Here is a 7,500-nt window from a genome sequence, read left to right as displayed (position 1 = left end):
AAAGGACCACATATGTTGATTTTAAGGCTCAAAGAAATGCCTAATATCGTTGCCATGGTAACATTATTTTGGAGGAAAACATAATGTGAGAAATCTACGATAGGTACCTAATACCCTGGCCAAATTTCGTCTCGATATGATTGCCCTAACTGTATCTAAGGACAGAATATGTTTATTTGTTTGAAAAAAGGAGAAACTATTTCGAGCCTCCTTAAGAAACAATGTTAATTGGCTACCCCTCCCTGAAATGAGGATTGTGATGAACACATGAGCTCAACACCACTCAGGTGGATGGGATAGGGCAAATGCACCTTTACAGCACCTGTACAGCATTAGTGTCCCAAAAACTTTAACCAGGATTGTTGATATAATAATAACAATCTGTGTATTCATTCACATTGTAGCCCTAAGGCTAAATTATAATTGCATGAGGAGTCAGCAGGGCATACATGTACCAATAATAACATACTATTGAAATCTAAAAGTCAAGAATTGGTTGAGGTCATTAGTTTAAGCAATTGCTTCATCCTGTCTCACCGTTCTAGACCACAACCAGTAACATTTGTGGGCTTTGGGACTAAGTTTACTGGGAAACCAGGGTTCACTATCTTACATACATGTAAGCATCATTGGGACTTTAAACTTGTGCATTGACTGAATACTTAGAATTGTCTTCGCAATTCAAAGTGATATCATACACATTGTACATGTATTGCCTATCAGGAAGACTATTGCATAAAAGAAATGATGACAAGAATTAAAATTGTAATTTGTTGGTATACAGGTGATTTCTGGGATGGGCAGGCAGGTGATGAAAATGTGAGTGACAAGAGCAATGCTTTGGATGATGGTAAAATCTCAGGCAAATTTTACTGGAGTAAGTTCATAATACAGTTAGGCTTTGAGTTTTTCATTGCATTTTTGTGGTTTCCATTGTACTTACAGATGCACTGTCTCAGGGCTGCTTAATCGAGAAAGGCAGATATGCCAAACTGTGCCTATAAGATAACAGAAATCAAAATGAATTTTACAGGTCTTTAACCAACTCCTTTCAGGGGCTTCCTGTGGCACTATGGGTCATCCCAACCTAAAAACAATTAGGCTTCATGAGAAATTTGTGTAACTTCCGGTTTTCTCCAAACTTAGTGTGTTAGTTGTGAATAGATTAATACCGGTACGGTAAGCCAATCATCTACCAAGTTTCAGCGTGGAAACTTGAATAGATCATATACAATGGCGCTCCCAAGTAGTAAATAACAGCTGCCCTCACCAGAGGTAGCTTTATGTGGTGCATATGCAAACTTATTCACAGTTTAAACTGCTGCTAAAGGATGGAAAAATATCAGGGAAACAATTTCAAGCAATTTCAGAATGGAAGCTACAAAGTAACATCCAGAAATTGAGGTAATGAATGATCACCAATGTACTGTACAGTTGTGTTCAGTTGTGTGCTTCCAGAAAATATCCATACCCCCACCACGGAGGGAATTGGAAATTCCAGAGGGGTGGGGGGGTTATCGGTGAAATTTGTTTCCAGAGGGTCAACTTCGATTCGATAAGGAGTGGTTACATCAGTGGCGAAAAACTAAATTTCTGATTTGTGAGACGCTCAATCAGGCCTTTTCTGTGAGCCCGAAAATTAATAGTCTTTGAAAAGGAAACCAAGACTTTGAAATGGCATGGTGAGACCTGTGAATTAACTCAGACACGACACCTGTGAAATTTGACAAGAGCATTACTGCACACGTCCACTTGCATCAGATTTTGTCCAGTTAGTGGATGCGATTGATTCAAACTCTCGTATTAAAATAAATATTACCAGCTGTGAAAACAGAACTGCTCCACTGTCAATTAATTTGTTCACACGTGGAACAAAATCGATGAAGACAGTTTGCATTTATTGAAGCTTGTAGCTCCCATGCATGTAGACATCGAAACATCACGAAACACGCATCTTACGCACGTCAAAAGGGTTTTTTTTTAATTTACATATTTAGACAAAAGATATGCATCTTGTTTAGCTTTCATTAAAATATCTCTTATAATACCAGCTTACTGTATTCTTCTTCCTCAACAATGTGTGCATCTTGCATGGCTGACTAGGCTCCAATATTATGCTCAAAAGTTAGATAATCTCCCCCATTCAAAACCTTGACAGGTTTCTTCTTAGAATCTGGGTCCTGTCTGTTATGTCATTTGAGACCGAATAAAAGGAAAGGAAAGGAAAGGGGACACTGTAAACTGAAATTAACAATTAATGCAAATCAAATGAGTGATACTAATCACTTTGTAGTAGAGTTAATATAACAATAGAGTTTATGTTCGCGGGCTTAAATATGTTTTGGGCCCGACTCAGACTCATTTTAGCCCGAGCCACTAGGCTAGGCTCTTCCATGGTCTCTTTGTAACTCGGTCTTAATGGTGACCTTGTATGGCGACATCAATGCTGTCGTTTCTTATCATGTACGATCAAGGTTGCTTGGTGGGTTTAAAGATTGTACGTGGCAGCTAACTCTTACTATGCTAATCGAAGATTCAGGCCTGGCTTGATAGCATTAAACTTCTTGCCAATGGTACAGCTGTTCCTTGATGCGGTCTTCATTGCATTCAGGTTGGTACGTTGTGCTTGCGGGAGAGTTGTTTTAAATTTCCTGTTGGTAAGAAGCTCTACAGGCGACTTTAACTGATGGTCTATTGGTGTAGTCCTGTATGCGAGGAGCCCAAGGTACGAATCTTCCCCTTTTCATCAGATTTGTTCAGGATATATTTGACCATCTGTACCATCCTCTCTGCAAAACCATTTGATGGCAGCTGAGGTAGTACTAGTAAGTCTTCGAATTACTGGGAACTTGCTAAAATGGTCCAGATGCAACAAGCAAGTACTGGTTACCTTTAAATTGTAGTCAAATAAGTCAGAACTTGGTTTCTGTCTTGAGTGTGGTGGGTCTGCCTGCAGAATTGGTTTCTTTTGGTTCTGTTGTTGGTCCTTCCAGCAATGTTCACACTTTCAACCAAGTTGATTATGTCCTTGCTGATACCTGGCTAAAAAATAGGTGTGCAGGCTCTTAGAAGGCACTTTTCTTGACCCAAGTGGCCTTAATGGATAGTGTTCAGGATGTTTGGTCTTAAGCTTGCAGGTATGATGATTCTGTCAAGTTTCAGCAGGATACCATCTTCAATGGTTATTTCTTCTCTCACAGGGTTCGTACGGGTCATGGAAAACCTGGAAAGTCATGGAATTGAAGTATTTCAGTTTCCAGGCCTGGAAAGTCATGGAATTTAATTGTCGGTCATGGAAAGTCATGGAACATTATAGTTACGTGTGGTACGTAAATTATTTCAGACGTGGAAGCAAGGAAAAAATAATATGCAGGCGAGTTATGTCAGAAAATACTCCAAAAACAAGGACTATTTTGACAATTTTCGAAACTGGCAGCTAAAGTTTAGGTCATGGAAAACTGGAAAAAGTCATGGAAAAGGTCATGAAAAGTCATGGAATTTGAAAAACTCTTAAGAGTACGAACCCTGTCTCAATACTAATTAGTGTTGTGTTGTGGGACAGTGCACAGTGCCTTGTCTTCTCTGGCCACCCTTTGAAGACATCTCTTTCAAAAGGGACAGTGTTGGGTCTCTTTCTGTTTCTTGTCTGATTTGTTCTAACTTTATTGGAGAGGCCGGAAGTTTTCTGGTATTGTGGTGGGTGTTGATGCATGGTAGTTCTTGGGCTGTTGGTTCTTTCTGTGGTGTTATTCTTGACAGTGCATCAGCTGTCAGTACATTTGCCCCTTTGATGTAGCTAACCGTGACATCGTTCTTGAGGGATCTCAAAAGTAGTCTTTGTAGTCTTGGAGGGCACTAAGTAAGTTTCTTTTTGAAAATAGACTCAAGTGGTTTGTGATCTTTATCTTCTTGGAATGCTCTGTCATGCTCATGTCCCCATATGTAGGCAGTTTCTGTCCTTGTTAGGCTTCATAGGGGTGTGGTTAGAGTTGCTAATTTGCTTGAATATCTGTGACCTCTCACACAAAAACATTCCTTTCACGGACAGCCGTGCACAAGCCGTGTGTGATCTGTTCGAAAAAACTTGCAAGCTGTGCGTACGGATCAAGTTATCCATAAAAAAAAAATTGCCTGCTGTGCACACGGGTCAAGTTATCCGTTCAAAAAAAATTGCGAGCCATGTGCACAGATCAAGTTATCCCATCCGTGTGACAGGCCTGTGCTATCTTTGCGAAAACAATTCGCCAGCTGTTCACTTTGAAGGACTTGTCAAATAAGTAGTCTTTTCTTTCATGATTATGATTTTTGGACTTATGCAAATTGCAAGCAGTGTTTACAAACATCTTTGAGAATGGTCACGGTTCTTCTGCCACTTCTCAGCCATTTTCACAGCACTTGATTACGATACATGTACATGTTTTTATTCAACTAACTATCGTAGTTTCCTTGAAAATGTTCTCACAAATATCAAGTGTTTTTTGCCTTTAGGTAAAATCGTATTTCCTGAAGGATTACACTGTCGTTACTTTCTACATTTTTCCTTTGACCTTTAAAAATGTCACGCACTTTTATTCCCTGAAAGAACTACTACAGCACTGTGGGCTTGACAATAACCTTTAAAGGAGGATCAATAATTATTGTACTCTGGTGGTTTAAGCTAATTTTGAGTATTGGTCTACCGTTTCAGTCACCTTTTTTTACGATTTACGGCCAAGAAATTACTGCACCGTTGTGGGAAATCATAACTATCACATGGTTTTGGGTTTTGCGTGTTTGGTGGAAGGTTTTCGATTCCAAACTTGGCTTTAGTGCATCGTTATAAACAATGTGCATTCTTTGTGTTTGTGAACTTCTCATTAGATGTCAACACTTTTTTCTCACAGGTTATTTGAAAGGACCAAGAAAAAAGTTGTTGTTTTGTTCTTAAGATCTTGTGGTCTTTGTGATGAGAAAGAATGACATTGTGTGAAGTACATTGGTTATTGTGATTCTCATTCGGTTATGAAGGCTGGTTCGGTCTTAAGGAGAAAACGAAAGCGGTTTAGGGTCTTAGAAGCCATAAAGGTGAAAACCGAAAACTGAAACTGGTTTCAAGGAGAAAGAGAAATTAGTTCACGGTATAAAAAGAACAAAAAAATTAAGGCGGTTTGCAGTTTGTGTGACCCCCTATAACAGACTTTCTTTAAGCTTTTTGTTTGTGTGTGTTCGATCCACCGTTAACATAGCCACTTCTGATCTTTGAATGTGTTTTTTACCTTTACCAGAATGCAAATGTCACAAACTTTTCGATTTGATATAAAATTCCCCAAGGGGCTACTCAGTCAGTCGGCTCGATGAAAAGCCTTTTTTGTTGTGTTTGATCCGCAGCTATGTGCGCTATCTTAAAGCAAAAACTCTTGTCAGATATTTCCACCTTTTCCGCTTAGACGCTTTCAGTGCACGGGACTGTCCCGCATTTTCCAAAGTAGTCAACTTTGCATATGAATGACTGGCACAAGTTTTTGTTTGCATCTGTAATGAGTGGATGGGCTCCCCAATTTTAATCAAATTGAGCAAACAATTTTTCTTTGTTGTGCTTTTTAAAATTAATTGATTAGTTGCAGTGTTTACAAGTGGCAGTGTTGTGTAGACAATGGATCACAAACATGGTCATGGGTGTCTATTGAGGAAGAATGGCTGCCTTTCCCTCTTCAAATTCCTTGTATCTCATTGAAAACGTGTAGCACTGAAACAAATTTGTTCAAGCACTTTTTTCTAACCAGACACCAATATCAGGGTGCAGTGTACATAAATTTTTTCTGTAAGATGGATTTTGTTTTCTTTTTTCGCCGGTCACTTCAATCGCTATTCGGCAGAATATTATAACTACTTTCATGGAAAACACTTTTCTTTAACCGATCTTTAAAAAGGGTTTTACGTAATGCTCTCATTTATGAAAAGTGTTCCGCAGCAAATATGAAATATCAATATGAGTCACTGATCGTGTGCGAGTTGCTATGCTGCGCCGGGAAGACTGAATTCAATTCCAAAGTTGTATTGTCATAAATGTACCCATGGTCAACAGTTTCAATTCAATTCGAGTGAACTTTTTGACTATTAATTGTGCCTTCAAGGGTAGAATACTGATTTTAACAGTTCCAGTTAACATTATAAATCTTATAGAATCCAATGCAAATCAATGTGGCAGACAATAGGTGCCCTAGCACTAGTCCAAAGGGAAGTCTTATAAACTGGTATCTTCCAAATGGGTTGTTGAAAGTCATGAGCAGGGAACTGTCATGGTCTTGGGGAGCATGCTGATATCCTTTCTTGGTGTCTACAATGCTGAAGAATCTTGCACCATTCAATTGACATACATGTAATATATAGATTTAGCCAAGCCTAAAAGTGGAGCTCCCTGGTTATTTATTCTTACTGCCTGTAGGGTTAGTGAAAATAAATGGTTTCAAATTGTCCATGTTTTGATGTATCCAGTAGATATCGCATGAATTACAAAGCCATGAGTATGATATTGGTTTTTCCAGTGAAAAGTGTCTTTGCAATCCACCAGTTTGGCAATGAATTTTTCTTGAACTGCATGAGATTTAAAAGAAAACAAGCACACCCTCAGCGAGCAAATGCAAAAGGAAAAAAGCCATTTCAGAGTCAACTGTCAATAGCCAGCGAATTGGAATCAGGATAAAATTAGAAGACATAAAAAAAACTTTGTCAGTTCAAGGTCAAAGCTGTTTTACTGATGTAGTTTATTCTACTTTATCTCTGAAAACGAGATCATTCACATTTTGATGTATTTCATTGAAACATACCACCTTGGCTTGGAACAAGAATTGGCAAAATATGGCAATGCAACCAAGAAAGGATGAACTTCAAACAAGATCCGCTCCAACACTTAAATAACGTTTAGGTGCTTTAAATAAACTTCTGAAAACACAAGCTAGTGAGATTTCCCCCTAATTTTACGGGAACTCATTGCGGTTATGTGTTTGTAACACAAAATGTTCTTGTCACTGTGGAGGTACAACAAAAACCAGTTGGGCAAACGGATTAAAAAGCACTTGTTCGCTCGCATTTTAGAGCGAAACAAACAAACAAATCAACTTTTTCTTAATGTCCAAAAGAGAATTCAGATGATTGTTATTTAATTCCAGTCGTTACATGTAGGTGCAGGAATAACCAAGAGATGTCCGCAAACAAGGCATGAGTGAAAATAACTCCTGAGTACGATATAAGTCAGGCAACAAAAGTGTGACAACGAGCAGTTACCCTTTTTCACCATTATTTAATTAGTTTTACACTGTTACAATTACTCACTTAGGTTAAAGATTAAGTTAAGCAGTTCGTAAAGCACACTTACTGTCTTTCATGGCCATTCAGGTATTGATCTTGAGTAACTTCGAACTCAAGTTCCACCGACTAGACACAACAATTCTTGACTTTCTTGATTTACTGGATTTTTTCCACTCACTTGATTTGCTGTTTTGTCCATTACTTACAAGCCTG

This window comes from Montipora capricornis, chromosome 6 (genome assembly GCF_036669925.1).
Source record: "Montipora capricornis isolate CH-2021 chromosome 6, ASM3666992v2, whole genome shotgun sequence".
Lineage (NCBI taxonomy): Eukaryota > Metazoa > Cnidaria > Anthozoa > Scleractinia > Acroporidae > Montipora > Montipora capricornis.
This window is presented reverse-complemented; position numbering follows the sequence as displayed.